Source organism: Lissotriton vulgaris, chromosome 6 (assembly GCF_964263255.1).
Source record: "Lissotriton vulgaris chromosome 6, aLisVul1.2, whole genome shotgun sequence".
NCBI classification, from domain to species: Eukaryota; Metazoa; Chordata; class Amphibia; order Caudata; family Salamandridae; genus Lissotriton; species Lissotriton vulgaris.
Window position 1 is genome coordinate 1416840017 of NC_141694.1, and position 22814 is coordinate 1416862830.

Here is a 22814-nt window from a genome sequence, read left to right on the forward strand (position 1 = left end):
GAGGTGGGAGACACACCCTTTTTGTGACAAATGCATCTCTGTGATACAAGGGTCTCCCTCTGCAAAAGGAGAGGCTTGTCGCTGTTCAGTGGAATGAATATGTTGCAAGAAGCCAGTTTTGTGCCTCAGACCCTAAGACTGTTCAAAATTACCTCTCTGATGCACCATATGATGAAGCAGCATTGCATAGAAGTTATAAGATGTATTCCTGTAGCTTTCTTTCCAATTATTTCACATTTTTGAAAAATGAAATGTGTAAATTGCTTGAGTGAAATGAGCTAGGATGGTGTATTATGTACCATTAGCTTCAAACTCCAGAACTGTTTTCATCTAGAGGTTGTTGCTATTGTTGTGTTGGGAACTCTGGCCAATGTGCAGTGCTTGAAAAGTCCCTAAATATGCCAGCACGTTCCTTTGACATCATTTTTACAGCATTTTATGCTTATGCTCAATTACTACGAGCCACTAAATGTTATTTTATGTGCAAACACGTTTGTTCTTAAAACAGGTTTACAGTCTGACCTCCGTTTGTAGGAGCTTGAACCGACAATCTGTGACAGAAAAAAACTGATGTAAATAGCAGGAGCAAATTGTGAGTGTGTGTTGCCTGAATATGGAGGAATGAGGAATAATAATTTGTTTTGTGTTAATCTCTATTCCTGTGTAACTTGGCAGAGTTTGTACACCCACTAACTGGCGAACGTTATACTAGTGTTTGTCTGTGATTGCACAATTTGCAGCCGCAAAAGTGTTTCCGGCACGAAAATGCCTTTGGGGCAGATTTATAATTTTTAAGCGCAATGACGCATTGCTACGTTGTGTTGTGCATGAAAAGCAAAGGAGCACAGAGCAAATATTTATTAAAAATGACCCGCTGCTGCTCTCTACATACACAATTTCTATGAAAGGCTGGAGTACAGATGTGATATATAAGAGAATTCTTGTAAGGTGAGGTGATTGAGCAAGGTTAGGCTGGAATGGAGTTCCTGTTTAGTGGCCCCAGTAACTGAAAGTAAGGGGACCAGGATGCTTCCCTAGCAGGTTTGGTTGTAGCTCGGAAGATTCTGTTTGAGTGTAGGTTGTGAGTAGGCATCTACCGACTCAGGATTACAGAGAGGTATTTTGGGGAGGAGCCGTGTATGGATGTGAAGACCATGAGACCCTGTTTGTAGGTGACAACAGCCAGTAGAGGTACTGGGAGGTAGGTGGGTGTCCTGGGAGATTCAAGAGTGATCTTGTTTTCTAGTTAGGTGAAGGTGTATTGGGGTAGACTCACTGCAATACCCACTAGTGAGTTTTCTAGTAGTGAAGTTTACCTAAGTTTACTTTGGAGGTGACAAGCTGAATGTCTTGGCTTTTTAGAAGGAGCATATTTTCTTTATAGTCAGTATTGATGTATGTCGATACGTCAATGGTGCAACAATAGCCCTGCAGCCCTGTGGTGTGGGGCTCCCCCGAGCTCCAGCACTATGCACGGGCGGCAGACCCCTGGCCTGAAAGCTAATGGGTCCAGAGCATGGGAAGCACCCTCCATGTTCTTTGCTGGGGGGTCCACCTCAAGTTTCATTTTGCCACTGCGTACGATGTGGATTCTACAAAGTATTCCCCACATCTGTGAGTCTCCCAGAAAGTGCTGGTAACTATTTCCCACGTCCTGTCAAAACCAGATTGTGCCAGTAGCTTATACCACGTGGTTTCCATTTCATTTATGAGATGCCACCAAAGAATACAGAATGTAGCAGCAAGCTAGCTAACTCCTGCTCGTATAACCTCAAAACCACATATATCCTGTGCTGAAAGCTCTGTACTGGCTCAAGGTGGCCAGAGGATCTGTTTTCAAAATTATCAGCATTACACACAAAGCAATACATTTTAAGGGACACGTTTTCCTGTGAATGAAACTAGATATTCTCCAAAAAGGAGATATCGATCCAGATTAGCACCACAATGTATCACACCACAGTATAAGACCATATTATCGGAAGTTTATCCTTCTCGGTCCAAGCTGCCAATTATGGTGCTTACTTCTGGCCCAGAAACAAGCCTTTGAGAATCATTTAGAATTCAGAAGGATGGTGAAATTGTGACTTTTTTCTCTCTGAATATATTACAAACAAGTAACATGACGAGCCATCAAGGACATACGTGAAGAACTAAATGATGCTCCTGTTTAAATCACTAATAATAATCTATAACTAAACAGAAATTATTGCATCATTATCACATAATACACACCGGCATTGCTATTGTATGCTGGATACAACTGATAACCTACGATTACACTATACCTTACATTGTAATCAAGTTGTCACAGAATATCTCTTGATGAACGCCCACCACTGTAGTTATCACACAGCAATATTAACAAATATTGTGGTAAGAATTTGGATGGGCCTCCATAACAACTTCATTAAGAACAGGTTTGGCTTGTAATACCCATGCCAGTTTTCCCAACTACAAGTTAACCTATCCGCACACATAACCACTCTCCATATATGAATAACAATAACTGTTCAAACTCAATGAGAAACTTGTTAAAATGTATGTCTCTAAATTGGAATAATACAATGATCCCTCTCTCTTTATAAGTTAATTACTAACATAGAGCACTCATGGGTAGCATGATACTTCTCGGGGAAGGGTTTCCAAGGCACTGCGCATGACGCTTGGGTCTAACTGGTCTCGCCACATAGGCATCCTTTGGATATGATTGACACTAATTGCACAAACTTGTGGGAGAAACATATTACATGGCATGCTTCCACACTGGAATAACATGGATACCCTATCTCCGCATAGGACTAGCAAACAACACTGCTCGTTACTCATCCGAAAAGTACTTTAGTGCCCCATTGGTATGTACGCATTATGTGCCATTATAATACAATACATTCAAAATCTTCCTCGAATTATAAGGAGCAGGAAAGTAGTTTGTCGTTCGTAGTGTGCACATTTTTTAAATAAGGCCCATACCAATTTTTCTGTTGAGATACCTTGCGAACAAGCTATATTTAGTTCTAATGGTAATCCACCTGATCACAAATTAAGATACGCTATCTTAATTACAGACTCTGCCAGTATCTTCAGAAACTATTGCATGCTATTTAGGTGAGCAATTTACCAATATGAACTTGTCTCCGTTTTTTATAGCAGTGTTTATTTCTTTCAAATAGCTATGGATTAATACCAGCTTATGAAGACTTTTTCTTAAAACAATATATTGAACTCCTTTTATTTAAATCATATCCAGGTATCGAAAAGTGCCACAGTACTGTCTTTAGACATTTTGCAAATTCTGCGCAAATTACTTTGTTTCAGCTCTACTCTCACATGCTCTCACTTGATGGAAGAAAAATTCAATCCAACTCTTTAGGTATGTACTTTTGGATTTACTATTTTTCCATGCAGACAAATGTAAGTGGATGGCTTCAATCAATATGGCATTTCACGTACCAAATGTTTTTCACCAACTTTCACTCCTGTCTTTTTCAGGTTTTTTTAGGTCAGCAGCAGTGGCTTTTAAGCAGTGCAAAGTAAAGGAACCAATAAAATGATAACAACTTAGAGTTATCATTTTGTTTTTCCGTCAGTATTTGTTTCCGTGTTATGCAAGAGTTGTAAGCATTTATTCCTCCATTCCCAAATTGTTCTATTCCAATCCCATCAATGGGTAATTTTTCTTTAGATATTACAATACCAGTTGATTGATGTGAGAAAATGTATTTTTATTAGTGTTCACTCAGGATTGCATTCTTTCATGCTCATTTTTCATTTGTCCTCTAAGCAGTTGATTCATATGGCATAGGACAGAACAGCCGACACGTGTTTCGCCCTATTTGGCGAGTAGAGCCAGGGCTTTCTCAAGGCTATTTTTTAGTCTTTTCATCAAACAGCAAAACATTGTATAAAAGCAAATTCAGATGATGTAGCATGAGATATCCATAGTCCTTTCAAAAAAATTTCAGAAACGGCAGAACGTCGGTAAACAAGTCCCCAGGTAAATCCGCTGTCATATGAATCAACTGCTTACCTCAAATTGTTTGCCTATATGTTTTGCTGGCTTTAGAACTTTGTGCACTTTACCCTTGCTAACCACTAGTAAAGTGCCTGTGCTCCCCCGTTAAACATGATTGGATTTGCATACCCCTAGTTGGAATATTTAACTTGCCTATAAGTCCCTAATGTATGGTACAAAATGTATCCAGAACGTGGAAATTAAATACCATTAGTGGGCTGCAGCACTTATTGTGCTATGGGGCAATGCAAACATGGCTTCAGACCTACTGTTGTAGTCCGACTCTAACAGTGCAAATCGTGCACTGAGACCTGTCAAAATAAAACCTTTTGACAGTAAGAAACCTTCCTTTCAAATATTAATAAGTCACTCACATGTAGGCTTTGTAGCCCACAAGGCGGGGTGGATGGTATTTAATTGTAGGAAATGTAAACATTTAAGGTTAATATGTCCTTACAGTGGCTAGCACCTCAAAGCTATTTTCATTGTAGGAAGGCTGGCTGCCCTATTGAGGAACACTGCGAAGCACTATGAAAGACTAATATAGTACCTCGGGAATGGGACTTGTTAGAAACATAATTACAAACTGTATCTAATAGTTACTAAAAATCCAATTAAATGATGAAGTTGGATTTCTATCAAACATTAAGGAAAACATACCCTTTAGCTGCCTGAACTGTCAGATGCCTAACTAGCATAATCCTCTGCCAGATCCCAGCCAGTGATTAGCAGGGGTCAGAATTCACAGATTTTCACGCTGTGGAATTCTGTGGAGTTACATAAAAACTCAGCGAGATTCCGCAGAGTTCTGCCAGCGGGCAAGATTTGGCATGTTGCGCTGCTCAAGTTGATTTTTAGTGCTGGGAGTTTGTTCCGTGCTGTAAAATCAGCACAAATGGCCCCAATGGCATGCCAAAGGGCACTGGTTGTTTCTGTCACTTTAATAGATTTTTCTACTTGAGCGGCAGCTTTCTCAACGCAAATGGCTTCAATATGCCATGACCGCCCGCATTGAGAAATCTCACTTGGAGGCATTCTAGTGCCTGAAAATCATGAAAGGGGATAACAATTCCCGTTGACACTCACCAACTTAACATTGGTGAACTTAGTGCGGGAAAACCCCCCACCACATGGCAGTTTGTGGAGTTTTGCCAGAATTCTTTGTTTCAAATGGAATGCGGAATGAGCAAAACTCTACAAACTCCCCCGGCAGAGCAGAATTATTTGTCCAGCCTGGTGATTAGTCTTTGATTGGGTGGAGAAAAAGCTTTGAAATGACTCAGAGGAGCAAAAAATAGGCTGACCTGATTGGGAAGAGATTACTCTTTTGAGTTCGGCTGAATATGCAAGGTGGGGCTCTGGGCCTCCTTTTGAGAGCACTGTGTCAAATCCTGCATGAAAGGTCTGCTGAGCCACAAATAGCACTTGAAAGAGAGGAAGCAGGATGCAGAGACATTTCTTGTATAGACACTGTCTGGTTGTTGATGAAGCCTACGTCTGTCCTACCAGCCCTCTGTCTCTGTGTTTATTGTGGCTACAGTGGTTGCCTCAAACTGAATATATAATATTAAAAACCAGTTATTTCGATGCCTCTAACATTGCATGCTGTTTTAAAATCAACTCTTACCTCGACCTATTTCTAACAAATAACACCCGGTAGTATGTGGCGTGTATGGGACATACTGGCTTCTTCTTCCATGTTTCTATGGTCGCGCTGTGCCGCGCATGCGCTAAAATGCCCTTTCAACGTTTGTTTTCTAAAGAAAACAAACGTTGAAAGGGCATATTAGCGCATGCCCTAATATGCCCTTTCAACGTTGGTTTTCTAAAGAAAACAAAAGGGCATATTAGCGCATGCGCGGCACAGCACGACCATAGAAACACGGAAGAAGAAGCCAGTATGTCCCATACACGCCGCATACTACCGGGTGTTATTTGTTAGAAATACGTCGAGGTAAGAGTTGATTTTAAAACAGCATGCAATGTTAGAGGCATCGAAATAACTGGTTTATCGGCAGTGCAACCAGCAGCCTTAAGAGGTGGGGCATTGCATTATTGAATTTCCGTGTGTTTAGAGACACGATGTAGGAAGCCTCAGCGGTAACATTACTAGCGCCAGGAGCAGTAGTGGTTTAGAAACCAAACATTGTTGATAATGCGAGTAACACATTACATGCAAAAAAACGGAATGATTCGGATCTAAGTAATGGACATTAACTGACCACTAGAAATATGTACAGGAATATTTATGCACCATGTTTAAATTGACTGCAATGTTCATTTAATTACGTTTTTTTACTTGTTTAACTAGTTCACCTGATTTAAGTGGGCTTTGAAACTGATTGTAAGTTTTTGGGATTTTCAGAATTATTTCCCTGATGAAGGCGGGAGACCCTGCCGAAATGCATTGGACGTCATAAATTGGGAATTGTTATCATTTGGGAATGAACTATTGAGAAGTGCAATAAAGACACTTATGGATTAATTTAGGATTTTTGAATATTAATTTGGATAAACTTTGGCTGGAGGACCAGCACAAACCTGTGCTCAGGGTGACAGCTATACTGATTGCAGTAAAGCAGCTACGTATGGACATTCACATGCAGTCTGCTATGTATGTCCAATTGTTTGGTAACTGATGTTTCAAGCATGCTGCAACAAGCGGATGAAAGGGATTTATAATTCCTGAGTCCTCATAAGTATAATGTAAATGATTCAGCCCTCACTCATACTGCAGAATATCTTACTCTGTATGTACCCACTTTGGGACAGAGTGGCGCGTAGGAAGCATATCTTAAAGTCATAAACGTGCCCAATATCAGTGGAGGCATCAACATTTGATTCACTTCTCCCAATATAATGTGTAACAATAGAAGAAGGAGAAGGATGAAGTCTCTGAAATCGATACCACGATTGATATGCTCCATTTTGACAGGCTTATCATCATGTCATCTGTATTTAGCATGATTGTATGTTCACTTGCCACATTTTCAATCTCAAATATCTCTCCTTTTGCCAGGTTGAGGTACCCAAGGGTTTAATTTCTAACAGCAACAACAATGGAGAAAATGGATAGATCTGCATAGTTACTCTCATATCTTTAACAGCTGGAGATTTTAAGCCACCCCATTTCAACACTGCTGTGGGATCTCTGTATTTCAAATTCAGTTTCCACATGAGCTTCAACTCCAGCCCTAGTTTCTCAATTAAGTTGGACGGGTCCTTACCATTCGTTGCATCGTTCACATCACAGTCATCCTGTACCTGCCATATGACATGCAATAATGTCCTCAATTGAGTGGCAGAGGAGCGATTCAGGCAAACCACTCTTGCAAAGGGTGTATAAAATATGATATGACTGTTTTTAGCATGTTTGCAAGAGACTTTGCCAAGATCTTCGAATCCACATTTAATAAGGATATGGGTCTGCAACTGGGGAAAAAATAGAATTGTTGCTGAATTCACTGTGGGTGAATATTTGGCCCATGTGTACTCCAATGGCACTCCATGGCTGCTAGCCGCTTCTTTGAACACTCTGCCAAACTCAGGCATTATTTTCATTTGATTGATTTTATAGTATTAAACAGTGACACCGTCTCCTGCTTGAGGCCTTCTCCACAGTAGAAGTGTCATGGTGTTCAGAGTGGAGCTAATATAGTCAAAATACCATAAAAGTAATTGCTTTTTTCAGGTGCACTGAGCAGAAGTTAACTCAGTGAAATAGCATTTGGTCGTCTGGTGTGAGCAGCACTGGTGACAATCTTACAATGGTTCAATGTGACAAAATGCCTCAGTTAACCAGGAAATAATTTGACCTGCATAGGCAGAAATATCCTGAGCAACATTGAGGTCATTGCAGGCTAAGGAGGATAACAATTTCTTCTCTGTGATGTATGAACAGGCACTGAACACTACAATGGACCCATTAGCATGTGTGAACCTTTTAGTAGTTGAGTGAGAGCTGTAAGGAAAGATTAGAAGTGATAGCTCTGGATTAGCTGGAGGACATGGAGTCATCACTGAAGAGAAAGTCAAACTAACCACGTGCCATCCTTTTTTCATAGTCATCCTTAAGCTTTGAGATAGGGCTACTGTTAGACCTGACACCCTTGGCGTGGTTTTCCCCTATCTTTTTGCCTCTGCCTCCTGTATTTTTAATGCTGTGCTGGATTCCGTTTTTGCTGGTTTAGATGCTTTGGACACTCTGCCACTGCTGATCAGTGCCAGAGTGTAAGTGCTCCTTATGGAAATTATCATATTGATTGGATGTACCTGATTGGCATATTTGTATCACCACGAAGTCCCTAGTAAAGTGCAGTGGGTGTGCCAGGGCTGGTGATGACATATGCTACTAGTAGGCCTGCAGCACTGATTGTGCCACCCACATGAGTAGCCCAAAAATGGTGTCTCAGGCCTGCCACCGCAGTGCCTGTGTGCAGTCAGTGAACTGCCATGTCCTCCTGGTCAGTGTCCCCACTGGCTAGGCCTAACCCTCCCCTTTGTGTACACATTGTTCGCCCCTATGGAAGGCTCAAGGTACCCCCTTGGGCAAGGTGCTCTGTATATGAAATGTAGAGCATGTACTAGTGCAGGTAACATGCTCTGGTAGTGAACAGCAGCCATTTTGTGTGATCACTGCTGCAAGGTTATCTTGCTCCATAGATTAACATGGGGGAGGCTGGTCCCAATGGATACCAGCCTATCTTGCCACAGGAACAAGTTAGGACATAAGTTATTGATATCCCTGAACTCAGAATTTAATAACACATTGTTGGACCTGGGGTCACCCGTCCACATAGGGTAGCTTGGCACAGAGTGGAAAGGTCTAACCTAGAGGCAAAAAATGTTAAGCTTGAGTCACACCCTTACAATATCTCAGCGTCCATCCATTCAAAGATGACACTACACCAATCTAAGAAAAATACGGTTCGCTTTTATAAAAATTATTTTGTGCTCTCTTATCGCATCATATTGTTTTGGTTGTTACTCACATCAAATATTTCTCCCCCCCCCCCCCTGTCAATTCAATAATACATTGCTTCTTAACACATTGGGGTCAACAAGTGTCATATGAACTTCACAATACAGGTAGTTTCTTGATTGTTCAGTCTTGGCACCTTAGGAAGAAAGAGTCTTACACCTTCAAAGAAACAGGGAGGTATCCCCAAGCCTTTAGATAGAAACTCACTTATTACATTCGGTTTAATTAAATTATACTAGGCAATTGTCAAGGAAATGCCAAGGTTAATTTCTCCCTTCCCCCTCTGTAAGGTAAAGAATAGTCATCAATCTAAATCAGTGTTAGACTTATAATGGTTTAGTAAACTTGCTGTACACTAGCATCCTACTTCACTTTACTTTTCATAATCAGTTCGAGATCAGGTGGTTTCACAGTCACAGTTTGAGTGTCTCGCCGACCCGGTTTCTCCAGCCAGCACGACAAAGTTAAAAAGTATTCAAATGGGGGCGGGTCTCCCTTCTAGGACCTTCCACCTCTGATCCCAGGACCCTCGACAGCCCCCAGATCCCTCCTTACTTGTGACTGACTTAAGTTTTAGATTTGTCTCAGCTGTCTCCTTTCTTTCCGTTGTGGTAGACCGGAGCACTTCGCCAGTCTCCCTCTTCTTCAGAGACACTTCCCTCACAGGCCAGGTCAACTTATCACAGAACCGGCATCGAGGGAAGGTTGCACCGAACTAATGGAACCTTTGAACTCACTTCAGCCTGATTCAATGTCGGGCGCTTCCGTCGATTCCACGGCAAGTCGCGTTTCTAGTCAGGCGCGAGTGATTAGCGGCCCAAAGCTTAAGCCGCCCCCTTCTCTCCAGACAGCCGGCAGCCCGCCTCCGGACCTGTGCAGAACCGCGCCCCCTCAGGTTCACTCCTCGGCGAACCGCGCTACTGGGCAGACGCGGGTGATTAGTGGCTTGAAACCCAAACCGCCCCCCGTCTTCCCAGTCAGTCAGCGGCCCTCCACCGGACCTGGGCAGAACCGCGCCCCCTCAGTGTTCACTCCACCAAAGCTGGGGCTGCGAGTCAGGCAACAAACACCCCGGTGGCCACACTACCCTCCACCACGTCCTCCAGATGGGGAAGTTGGCCACCCGGCAGCGCTCCTAAGCCCAGGTAAGGGGTGGACAGTCGAGGCAAGTGCAGGCAATTTGTGGATATGAGGGGGTGAGGCAGGTACTCCTCAGCGCCTTTCTTTACTCTTGTGGAGCTCCTGAAAATTCTAGACAGTGCTCAGTTACTGGACAGCGGGGCTGACTTCCATTCCACTCAACTCCCCTAGGGTCTCTCAGGTTCACTGCAAGCTAGAGGGCAGTCTTTCTTGACACGAGAGGACCTTCTGTCCAGGGTCAGCAGGAACGCAATCTAGCAGGGTCAGGTCTGCAGGAAGGGGGGCGGTGTTAGCAGTAAGGAGGCAACCCTTAGAAAGAAGTCCACCCTCAGAATGTCCTACCCCACCTAGCGCCACAGCCTGTACTCCAGCTGGTTCTCCCCATATGACAAAATGGCCGCCCTACAGTTGGCCTTTTATACCCCTAGCCCTAAGTGTCCAGAACAGGCCAGAAGGTTCTAGATTCCCCATATAAGTCTATGGGCCAGTCCCTGAGGTAATCAGTTGTGGCAGTTACTAGCCACCATTTTGTGTAACTAAGTTTTGCCCTTAGAAAAGGATGGACTTCTAGGCCTATGAGGAATTTGGAGGGTCAAGGACGCACCTAACCCCTAGGTCAACACCAAAAAAGTCCAGTGGACATAAAAAAAACAAAGGTTAGGAGGCAGAAAAGGGGACAAAAATTTATAAATAATAGGAGGGACCACCCAAAGGGCGGACAGGTCTAACACGTGTCCCCCCCAGCTGAAAGTGGGGAGAGCTACCCAACCCCTTGGGAGTCCTCATCACTAAGGCGGAAATACCTGGAGAGACCGTCTGCATTGGCGTGGTCCACTCCAGGCCGATGTTCCACCCGGAAATCCATTCCCTGTAGGGAGATGGACCATCTCAACAGCTTGGGATTCTCCCCCTTCATTTGCATTAGCCAACGAAGGGGTCGATGGTCGGTCTGAACTAGGAAGTGCGAGCCAAACAGGTATGGCCGCAACTTCTTCAGAGCCCATACCACTGCAAAGTCTTCCCGCTCAATTGCACTCCACTTCTGTTCCCGGGGAAGCAGTCTCCTAGACAGGAAGACAACAGGTTGATCCAGACCCTCTACTTTGAGTTGCGATAACACTGCCCCAATGCCATGCTCTGATGCGTTGTCTGGACAATGAACTCCCTGGAGAAATCTGGGGCCCTCAGGACCGGTGCTGCGCACATTGCTTGTTTCAGCTTCTCAAAGGCTTGCTGACAAGCCTCTGTCCAGACTACCCGTCGAGGTTGTTTCTTAGATGTGAGCTCAGTGAGGGGCGCTACAATAGTGCCATACCCCTTCACAAAGCGACGGTAGTAAACTGTGAGACCCAGGAAATCTCGGACCTCAGTTTGGGTCTTGGGGGGCTCCCAGGCCATGATTGCCTCAATCTTTGCCTGGAGGGTCTGCACCTTTCCCCTACCCACCAAGTGGCCTAGGTACACAACCGACCCCTGCCCGATCTGACATTTACTGGCCTTGATTGTCAAGCCAGCCTGTTTCAGGGCCTGGAGAACAGCTTGCAAGTTCCACAAATGGTACTCCCAACTGCTGCTGAAGACAGCAATGTCATCCAGATAAGCAGCAGAGAAAGCCTCCATTCCAGAGAGGACCTGGTTCACCAGCCGCTGAAAAGTGGCAGGGGCCTTCTTGAGCCCAAAGGGCATCACACAGAACTGGTAGTGGCCCTCAGGCGTGGAGAAGGCTGACCTTTCCTTTGCTCCTTCTGTAAGGGAGATCTGCCAGTACCCTGAAGTAAGGTCAAAGGTACTCAGGTATTGGGCAGCTCCCAGCTGGTCAATCAGTTCATCCGCCCTAGGGATCGGATATGCATCAGTCTTGGTCACTGAGTTCAGTCCCCGATAATCCACACAGAACCTTAGTTCTGGAGTGGTGCCCGGCGGGGCAGCTTTTGGTACCAGAACCACCGGATTGGACCAGGGGCTACTAGAAGGTTCAATGACTCCTAGCTCCAGCATCTTGGTGACTTCACTGTGGATGCTGGCCTTCACCTTGTCTGACAGCCGGTAGGTCTTAGACTTCACTGATGGGCTGTCTCCTGTGTCCACATCATGGGTACACAGGTGGGTCCTTCCCGGGACAAGGGAGAACAACGAGGAGTATTGCTCCAATACCTGGGGGCAGTCCACTCGCTGCTCAGGAGTTAGGGATGGGGAGAGAATCACTCCCTCCACCGACCCATTCTTTTCCTGAGACGCGAAAAGATCAGGGAGAGGCTCGCTTTCTGCTTCCTCTGCACCATCAGTCACCATCATCAAGATGACCTCGGACCTCTCATGGTGGGGTTTGAGGCGATTGGCATGCAGCACCCGTAGGGGCTGTCGAGGGGTCTTAAGATCCACCAGGTAGGTGGCCTTACCCTTCTTCTCCATCACCTCAAAGGGGCCTGTCCAGCGATCCTGGAGGGCACTTAGCTCTCCAGGTTCCATCACCCATACTTTCTGGCCAGGCTCCAACTCCACTGGGTGAGCGTTGTGGTCATACCACTCTTTCATCACTGCTTGGCTGGCTTCCAAGTTGTCAGAAGCTTGCTTCCACAACTTTGCCATTTGGCTCTGGAAGGCCAGCATGTAGCTCACCACATCCTGGGGAAGCTTCCTGGGAGACTTTTCCCATCCGTCCTTCACCAGGCTGAGAGGTCCACGCACAGGGTGCCCATACAGAAGCTCGAAGGGGCTGAAGCCCACTCCTTTCTGTGGCACTTCCCTGTAGGAAAACAGCAAACAGGGTAAGAGGACGTCCCATTTCCTCCGCAGGCTCTCAGGCAGACTTCTTATCATGCCTTTCAAGGTCTTGTTGAACCTTTCCATCAGACCATTGGTCTGGGGGTGATAAGGAGTGGTGAACCGGTAGGTAACTCCACACTCCTTCCACATAGCCCGCATGTACGCTGACATGAAGTTGGTTCCCCTGTCGGACACAACTTCCTTGGGGAAACCCACTCGGGTAAAGAACCCCATCAGGGCCCTAGCCACTACAGGTGCAGTGACAGTCCTCAGAGGAATTGCCTCTGGGTACCGCGTGGCGTGATCCACCAGAACCAGGATAAACCTGTGACCAGCTGTAGTTGGTGGATCCAATGGCCCCACAATGTCGATGCCCACCCTTTCAAAGGGGGTGCTAACGACAGGAAGTGGTTCCAGGGGAGCTTTCAGCTTCACCCCTGTCTTCCCACTGGCTTGGCAGGATACACACGTCCGACAGTATGTGTCAGATGCCACTTTCATCTGAGGCCAGGAAAAGTGGGGAACAAGCCGGGCAAAGGTCTTGTCCTGTCCTAAGTGTCCTGCCAAGGGAATTTCATGAGCCAGTTCTAAAAGAAAGGCCCGGTACCGTTGAGGGACTACCATGGCCCGTGATGAACCGGGCAAAGGTGCCTTCGGTTCATGGTAGAGGAGTCCGTCCTCCCAGTAAATATGGTAGTTCCCAGCAACGTTCCCTGCTGCCTGGGCTTCGGCCTGTCGCCTCAGTCCCTCAAGGGTAGGGCACTCCTTCTGGCCCTTACAAAACTCCTCCCTGGTAGGCCCTCCTTCCACATGCCACTCAGCAGGGATAGGTAAGTCCTCCAGGGAGACTACTTCCCCCTCCACGGACTCCTGGTCCACCCCGCAGGTGGCCGATCTGTCTCATGGGGCGTGGAAGCCGAAGCAGGCTTCTCCTGTCCTCGGTTCTTTCCCTCTTTGGCAGCGGGCTGGGCCATTGTTCCAGGCTCCAGCCCAGGCGAACTCCCTCTCCGGGTAGTAGCGGACCTTGTGCTTGCACAGGCCCAGTCAGGTGTACCCAGCATCTCCGAATGAGTCCGGTATTCCACCTCCTTCCAAGCATTGTTCTCCATGTCATTTCCCAACAGACAATCGACTGGCACGGCAGGGCTTACGGCAACTCGAAGTGAACTTGCAACCCCTTCCCACTCAAAGGGAACCTCGGCCACAGGGTAGTGGCCCAATCTGCCGTCAGCCATCGCGGCGGGGTGGATTACATGTGGAATCACTTGCTCCGGAGACACCAGTTGACTCCTTACCATAGTCATACTGGCTCCTGTGTCTCTCAGAGCCTCCCGTCTTTGGCCATTGATGGTGACCCATTGCCCATACTTTGTTGTATTTGAGGGCACCTGGATCTTAGGAACCATCTCCCGATCTCCCAGGGACACTAAGGTGACACCCGCCCACTCACCCCCCTTATCTAAGGGCAATTCCTCCCCGAGCACCACACTAGCTACTCCCGGGGCTTTTCCTCCAGTGGGAGGGGGTGGTCTCTTTGGGCACTTGATATCTCCCTTATAATGTCCAACACCACCACACTCAAAGCAGTGGACAACCCTTGGCTGCTGACTTTGGCCAGGATGAGGGTTTCTGGGCGGGTTAGTCTTAGGGGTGAATCCTGTTCCCTTTCCCTGGAAACTGTTTTGGGGGCCTTTTGAGAACTCCCTCTTTTTATCTCCCCCCTCTTTCTTCTGGGGGGCGCCCTGTCCAGTCCTTTGGGAATCCCTTCTAGTCCCCTTTGATGACACCCGGGTACTTGCCCAAATGTCGCCTCTTCAGCAAGCTTCCGGGGTATGACCAGCTTGCTGTCCACCAGGTGTTGACGCAGCTCGGGAAAACATTTCTCGAGTAGGTGCTCCTTGAGAATAAGGTCGTACAACCCCTCATAGTCCCCCACTTTGCTGCCTTGCACCCAACCCTCTAATGCCTTCTTTGCGTAGTCCAAGAAATCCACCCAATTCTGTGTGCCTAGTTTGTGACTACCCCTGAACTTCTGACAGTATTTTTCTGGAGTCAGTCCAAACTTCCTTATTAGCGCCAGTTTCATGGTGGGGTAGTGGGTCTGCTCTCCCTGCTCTAGGGCCAAGAGTGTATCCCTCCCAGCAGGAGGCATGTACTTATACAAGCCACCCCCCCAGTGTTTCTCCGGAATCCCATGGGCTCTTAAGGAGACCTCATAGGCATCCAGCCACTTGGCGATGTCATCCCCTGTACTGTAGCTGGCGACTACGTCCTTTGGTAAATAAGGTCTGGTTTCCCTGGTCACATCCTTTGGTTCGCTGCCACCATTTTGAGAATTGGAAGTCCATACTTGCAGGGCATTAAAGTATAATTCTCTGAGGGTCAACTCGTGAGCTAGCCTACTCTCTTCTCTGGCCTTCTCCAATTTTGCCAACTCCCATCCTAACTGTCTCTCCTCCCTCCTATCTGCTAGTTCGGCTTCAGTCAAGCTTCTCGCGGAGACACTGCTGCCCTCTCTTGAGAGTGTTCTGGGACCTGTCAGTAAGTTCTCCCTCTCAGCTTGGTACAACACATCTACCCCGATGACAGTTTCCCTGTCTGCCTCCTCCTCCTCCTTCCCATCTGGGTGAGCTGCCACCCACGCCCTCAAGCTGGTTTGAAGTTCCCCCTTCTTAGCACCACGCTTGAAAAACACCCCCATATTTTGACAAAATTCTCGGAGTTGAGCCACAGTATAGGTTTCTAACTCCTCCAGTGCGAATTTCATTTTGTCAATGAGAGTTCGGGACAGTTTTTTTTAAAGAATTAATTTAGAGGGTATTTAGAAGCTACCTCCACCCACCACCAGGAGTAAATGTGGAAAAACTAAAACATAATTAGGGAGTCCGCCAGGGGAAAACTCCAGGTGTAGGCCTATGGAGTACACTAGGTAACTATAGAGTGGACGCAAGCACAGTTCTCATCCCACCGCTGGACACCAATTATGTTGTACCTGGGGTCACCCGTCCACATAGGGTAGCTTGGCAAAGAGTGGAAAGGTTTAACCTAGAGGCAAAAAATGTTAAGCTTGCGTCACACCCTTACAGTATCTCAGCGTCCATCCATTCAAAGATGACACTACACCAATCTTAGAAAAATACGGATCACTTTTATAAAAATTCTTTTGTGCTCTCTTATCCCATCATATTGTTTTGGTTGTTACTCACATCAAATATTCCCCCCCCCCCCTATCAATTCAACAATACATTGCTTCTTAACACATTGGGGTCAACAAGTGTCATATGAACTTTACAATACAGGTAGTTTCTTGATTGTTCAGTCTTGGCAACTTAGGAAGAAAGAGTCTTACACCTTCAAAGAAACAGGGAGGTATCCCCAAGCCTTTAGATAGAAACTCACTTATTACATTCGGTTTAATTAAATTATACTAGGCAATTGTCAAGGAAATGCCAAGGGTAATTTCTCCCTTCTCCCTCTGTAAGGTAAATAATAGTCATCAATCTAAATCAGTGTTAGACTTATAATGGTTTAGTAAACTTGCTGTACACTAGCACCCTACTTCACTTTACTTCTCATAATCAGTTCAAGATCAGGTGGTTTCACAGTCACAGTTTGAGTGTCTCGCCGACCTGGTTTCTCCAGCCAGCACGACAAGGTTAAACAGTATTAAAATGGGGGGGGGGGGTCTCCCTTCTAGGACCTTCCACCTCTGATCCCAGGACCCTCGACAGCCCCCAGATCCCTCCTTACTTGTGACCGACTTAAGTTTTAGATTCGTCTCAGCTGTCTCCTTTCTTTCCGTTGCGGTAGACCGGAGCACTTCGCCAGTCTCCCTCTTCTTCAGAGACACTTCCCTCACAGGCCAGGTCAACTTATCACAGAACCGGCATCGAGGGAAGGTCGCACCGAACTAATGGAACTTTTGAACTCACTTCAGCCTGATTCAATGTCGGACGCTTCCGTCGATTCCACGGCAAGTCACGTTTCTAGTCAGGCGCGAGTGATTAGCGGCCCAAAGCTTAAGCCGCCCCCCTTCTCTCCAGACAGCCAGCAGCCCGCCTCCGGACCTGTGCAGAACTGCGCCCCCTCAGGTTCACTCCTCGGCGAACCGCGCTACTGGGCAGACGCGGGTGATTAGTGGCTCGAAACCCAAGCCGCCCCCCGTCTTCCCTGTCAGTCAGCGGCCCTCCTCCGGACCTGCGCAGAACCGCGCCCCCTCAGTGTTGACTCCACCAAAGCTGGGGCTGCGAGTCAGGCAACAAACACCCCGGTGGCCATACTACCCTCCACCACGTCCTCCAGATGGGGAAGTTGGCCACCCGGCAGCGCTCCTAAGCCCAGGTAAGGAGTGGACAGTCGGGGCAAGTGCAGGCAATTTGTGGATATGAGGGGGGGATGAAGGTACTCCTCAGCGCCTTTCTTTACTCTTGTGGAGCTCCTGAAAATTCTAGACAGTGCTCAGTTACTGGACAGCGGGGCTGACTTCCATTCCACTCAACTCCCCTAGGGTCTCTCAGGTTCACTGCAAGCTAGAGGGCAGTCTTTCTTGACACGAGAGGACCTTCTGTCCAGGGTCAGCAGGAACGCAATCTAGCAGGGTCAGGTCTGCAGGAAGGGGGGCGGTGTTAGCAGTAAGGAGGCAACCCTTAGAAAGAAGTCCACCCTCAGAATTTCCTACCCCACCTAGCGCCACAGCCTGTACTCCAGCTGGTTCTCCCCGTATGACAAAATGGCCGCCCTACAGTTGGCCTTTTATACCCCTAGCCCTAAGTGTCCAGAACAGGCCAGAAGGTTCTAGATTCCCCATATAAGTCTATGGGCCAGTCCCTGAGGTAATCAGTTGTGGCAGTTACTAGCCACCATTTTGTGTAACTAAGTTTTGCCCTTAGAAAAGGATGGACTTCTAGGCCTATGAGGAATTTGGAGGGTCAAGGACGCACCAAACCTCTAGGTCAACACCTAGAAAAAACACAGGTTAGGAGGCAGAAAAGGGGACAAAAATTAATAAATAATAAATAATAGGAGGGACCACCCAAAGGGCGGACAGGTCTAACACACATCTTTTAAGAAAGGTTGTTTTTAAATTCTGTGTTTGAGAACAGTACTTTTAGAAAGTGGCTGTTCTCTTGTCTAACCTTTCTGTGTGCCTGGGCCTGCTTGTGGATTGACTGTCTGGTTTGAGGGTGACGGGGGCTGGGGAGCCCCCAGGAGGTTGTCTGAGTCAGCCCTTGGTTGAATGACTGCATCTGCAACTAGAGTGGTGGGAGGAGATAGCACCTGGGATTGAATAGGGCTGTGCCTGCCTGCCACAATGCTGGCTCCACCTCCTGCTGGGCAGCTGACGACTCTGCCCCTCACTCTGAAAAGAAGGAAGAAGCCAGGAAAACAAAGTACTCCAGCAACACCCAGAACTGGTTTAGACCGGGCTCAGGGCCCACTTGCACAAAGAATTCATAGACTTTTAGGGGTATAAGAGAAGGACCCCTGACAACAGATTTTTAGACTTCTACAATCAAGAGGAACCTCTGCCGTAAGAAGAACAGCTGGAGAAACTGAGGAAGCCTGCCCTTGCTGTGTGCTCTGGGGCTGACCTGTTTTGCTGCTTCAACTAAAGGAGAGAAGGGGACTTTGCTGTGTGCTGTGCCCCCTGCCTGCTTGCAACCCAGACTTTGCTGTGTGCTGTGTCTATTTAGAGTCTCCAAGGGCCTGAGAAGAGCTGGCCTCCTGTTCCTGGAACCCAGGGTTAAAAGGTTCCCAAGAAACTCCTAGACGCTGTGAGAACGTCTTTGTTTTCAGTCTGCGCTCTGCAAACCACCTGCCAGCCGTGTGAGAGAATCGGTGTGTTTATCGGCACACAACTGACGCTGGCCGTAGGTCTGCTTTGCCTCCACCGTGAGTTGTCCCCCTAGTAAGCTGCTAACGTTGTGGGCGGCCTTGCTACACCCTGTGCCTTGTGGGGGGACTGCCGTGCCCCGAATCGCCAGACCTGCGCATCACCGCCGCTGCCCGGGACACAGAACAGCTGAAGAAACCCACCGCCATCGGCCCGAGCCCGCGATCATCATTGGAGCGGCCGCGCTGTGATTGGCTCGCTCTGGTGGGCTAGACTGGAAAGGTTGCGCTGCGATTGGTGCATCGCTGTAGACTGCACGGAGGAGCCGCGCTACTATTGGCCCAGCGCAGAGAAGGAGTGCGGTGTCATAGGGGGCTCGTCCAGGGAACTGTGCACGGATTGGCCCAGCGCTTGTGCCCCGTCCGTGAAGGAGCCGCCATCGAGGAAGCGACTACAGAGTTCAGGAGGTGCCGCGTGACCGCCAGCCCTCACATAAAAGCCAAGTCCCAGGTAAACGCTCGGGAAAGAAGTCCAGAGTTGTGGTGTGTCCTTGCCTGAGGGGGGATTGAGTGTTGAGGGCTGTCCTGTCGCCTAGTTGGCCGCGAACAAGCTGTAAGCACCGAGTGCTTTGGGGCCAAGAAAATAACATCGCTGACCGCGAGGCACGTGGGAAGACACCGGCAACTTGCAGGAACTGCCCCCAGTGTTCACATCGAGGCAGTGAGGGGCGCAGAGGATATTTAGAGTCCCAGTTTGAGCATCAGCAGCCTTGAGATACTCGCTGCAAAAGTAGGATACTGAGACTTCTGTGTAATTAAGGCCCATCCTATAATAACTGCCTAACTCTGCTTTTTGAGAGGAGAAGTGAACTAATAGTAACTACCACAGTACAAGACCTCGTTTTTGTTTGAATATACAAGTACCACTTGCCTTCTCACCTATCAAAGAAGATATTGAGTATGATGGCATTGCATTGTTGATTCCTTTTGCCTAAACTAGATAAAGATATATATTTTTTTATATACCTACCCGCGTGGTGTCAATTTGTGGTGCGTCATTAAGTTATTGTGTGTGTTAACTGCAACTACCTTACACATTGCCTTGGGGATAAGCCTGTCTGCTCGTGCCAAGTTACCTAGAGGGTGAGCAGGGGTTAACTAGTGTGTATCTCTCTACCCTGACTAGAAGTAGGGGTCCGTATTTGGTCAAAGGTACTTACCTCTGCCAACTAGAGACCCCCAGTTCTAACAGCTAGCAAATAAAAGGTCAATCATGTTAAGAATACCGGACTGATTAGGTGAATTGGCACAAAGACTGAAAACGAAAATACCTAATACCAAAGGTTTGAATGCACTCAAGACGTAATCTCTATAAAGAAATGGTTGAAATTAGTGTGAAGTGATGAGTGTAACTGATGAGAGAGCATGTAGATGACACAACGGCAGCTCAGTCAAGCAGAACACATCCAGCTCAGGCCTAGCGATAGTGCTGTTATCTCTAAAAATGATAGCAAAAAGGCCCAACATCTTAGCATGATGGTCTTGCAGGATTATGTTAACCCCTTCATTGTCCTGCTGCTGTATGTATATATCATAAAAAGCAGTACCTTGTGATAAATATGTTATGGCCAAAGCCATCAATTTTGAGATGTACACCCTAATGGTCCATCATTCCTTTTATTAGGAATGCCTGTTGGTAGGTTTAAAGGTGCGAGTGATAAGGTTTTGTGTCAATCCAACCCTGACAGAAGTTCAACATGTTTGGGTCCCTAAAAATGCTCAAGCCATCATCTGACATATGCCACACAGTGTCTTTTTCTCTGAGGCATGTAATTGCAAGCAGAAAACTAAGTTAGGTCGCAATGTCAACTGAAAATGGTCAGTATCCAGGACTCTGCTTCAAAAATGTGTACATAGCCTAAAAATATAATAAAAGTGAAAGTGAACTAGGAATGTTAGCATCATAGTAAGAGTGCGGCAGGAGTAAACCAAAAGTCAAATGGTGATTTAAGGGGGGGCGGCACATATTCATTAAGCATAATATATAGATTTAGTACAATTAGTGATTAGTAATTTCTAAAGAGTTGCATAGAATAATACACCAATGAACCAAATAAGGTAAAGTATTCACTAGACTAAGACTAACTCCAGAATACTAACATGGTAATGGGGAGGAGACATTATGTAGGACATAATGATCAAGGCCAGTGTACGAAGGGACGAATTAGGCTGAAAGCCACAGTAAATCATCATTAAGGCAATCAACACGTGTACTGAGTTTGAACACCTCGGGCCTCATTACGATGAGACCTGAAAAGCCTCCAACCGCAGGCTTTACGTGTCTAATCGAGGGTTTCACTTTTGACCGCTGTATAACAATGCAGGCTGTCCAAAGTGAAACCAGCCGATCATTCAGTCTGGATTCTGACAGACTCAGGTAATCCGTCGGACTGTCGGAGGCCTGCCCGTAATCACTTTGGATGGTGTTTCCGCAATAGGGATTATCATGTTGGTTTCCGACAGGCTTTCCATGTCAGCCTATCTGACATGGAAAGCCTGTTGGAAAGCGACTTTGGTGGCCACTAAAACGTCCCCCTTAACCCTGCGGCCTCCGCTTGGGTGTCTTGTTAATCCCTGCACCGTGTGCAGCACCTGGAGCTGCTGCCATGCAGTACAAGGATGAACAGATTCGCCCATTTATCTAAGGGAGCTTGTGCTATGGCGTATTTATGGCCTCAGCACAAGCTCCCATAGAGAAATGGGAGTATGTGACCGCACCATGTGTGGTCGCATTGTAATGCTGCGGTCGGGACCGCCAATCGGAGGTCGGTCGGTCCGACATCGTATTAAGGAGTTTGTGTTGCTCCTTTCTAAAACGTTCTTGATGGGCGTCAGAGTGGGGGACAGAGTGAAATAATTTTTCAATCATTGCCCACCTAATATTGTCTTATGCCCCTTCTTCAAAAAGTGTGTGCGGGTTTTGGTAGGTATTATTTTGCATTGATTGTTGCTGCGATGTTCTTTCATCCGGATTTTGATTTTTCTGGTGGTTATTCCCACATATCGTAAACCACAGGCATACTTAATTAGATATACAGCATATTCACTGTTACAGTCTGTGTGCCTTCTGGGCTTCCAGGGGAACCACATCCATAAGTCAATGATAATGTTCATTTTGTGAAGAGACAAATGTTGTTATGACAACATGGACAGTAGTACCTTGTTGATCTTGATTAACTGTCTTGGGTCTGCTATGTATTAACATATCACACAGCTTTACATGTTTTCTGGTTTTGAATTGTTAGATCTTGAACTGAGGACAAGGATGGACTTGGGGCACTTTTATTTTAAAAAGGGTCTTTCTGGGGTCTTTCCTACGAAAACCCCTTCCTATTTTAATTTGTTTGTTTTCCTAGAGCTGTTAGTTATTTTGTATGTGTTATTTAGTTTGTATTTTGGGTGGTTGGAACTTGGATTGAGGAGCTTGATGGTGTTGAGGAGCTTGGATCTCAAATGAAGGGAGAGGGTGTCAGAGGTCTCCACTGACAAACACCCCTTCCTCTCTTTTTTAGGTTTATATCTTTCTATTAACCAGGAGCAAGCAATCAGACAGTAGAGAATGCATGCGCCACGCAGGGCACAGTACAGCAAATGGCAATGCAGTGAAAAAGCAAACTAGTACCCAAACAACCCCCCACCCACCCAAAAAGTTAAAGAGAGAAAAAGAGAAGGAAAGGCAAAAAAAAGGAGAAGAGGGGAGGGTTGTCCTTCTCCGCTGACTCGGAGCGCTGACTGTTGTCAGCGTCAATGTGGACCCGGGGAGACCAAGACCGGTCACTCGGGAGGGTCAGATGTAGTGAGTCGTAGGAGACAGAGGTATTTGGGACAGTACAATTCCCTAAACTCCGGGGCCAGGAAAGCTAGGAAGGGTCGCCAGATGTCGCTGTAGGAGGAGCCCTTCCCTGGCAAAGTGAGAGATATTTTTTCCATAGCCAGCACTTGCCAGAGGCGTTGGTATCAACCCGCGTGGGTAGGGACTCATGGGGGGTCCTCCAGTGTGTGAGTATTTTCTGGGTGGCT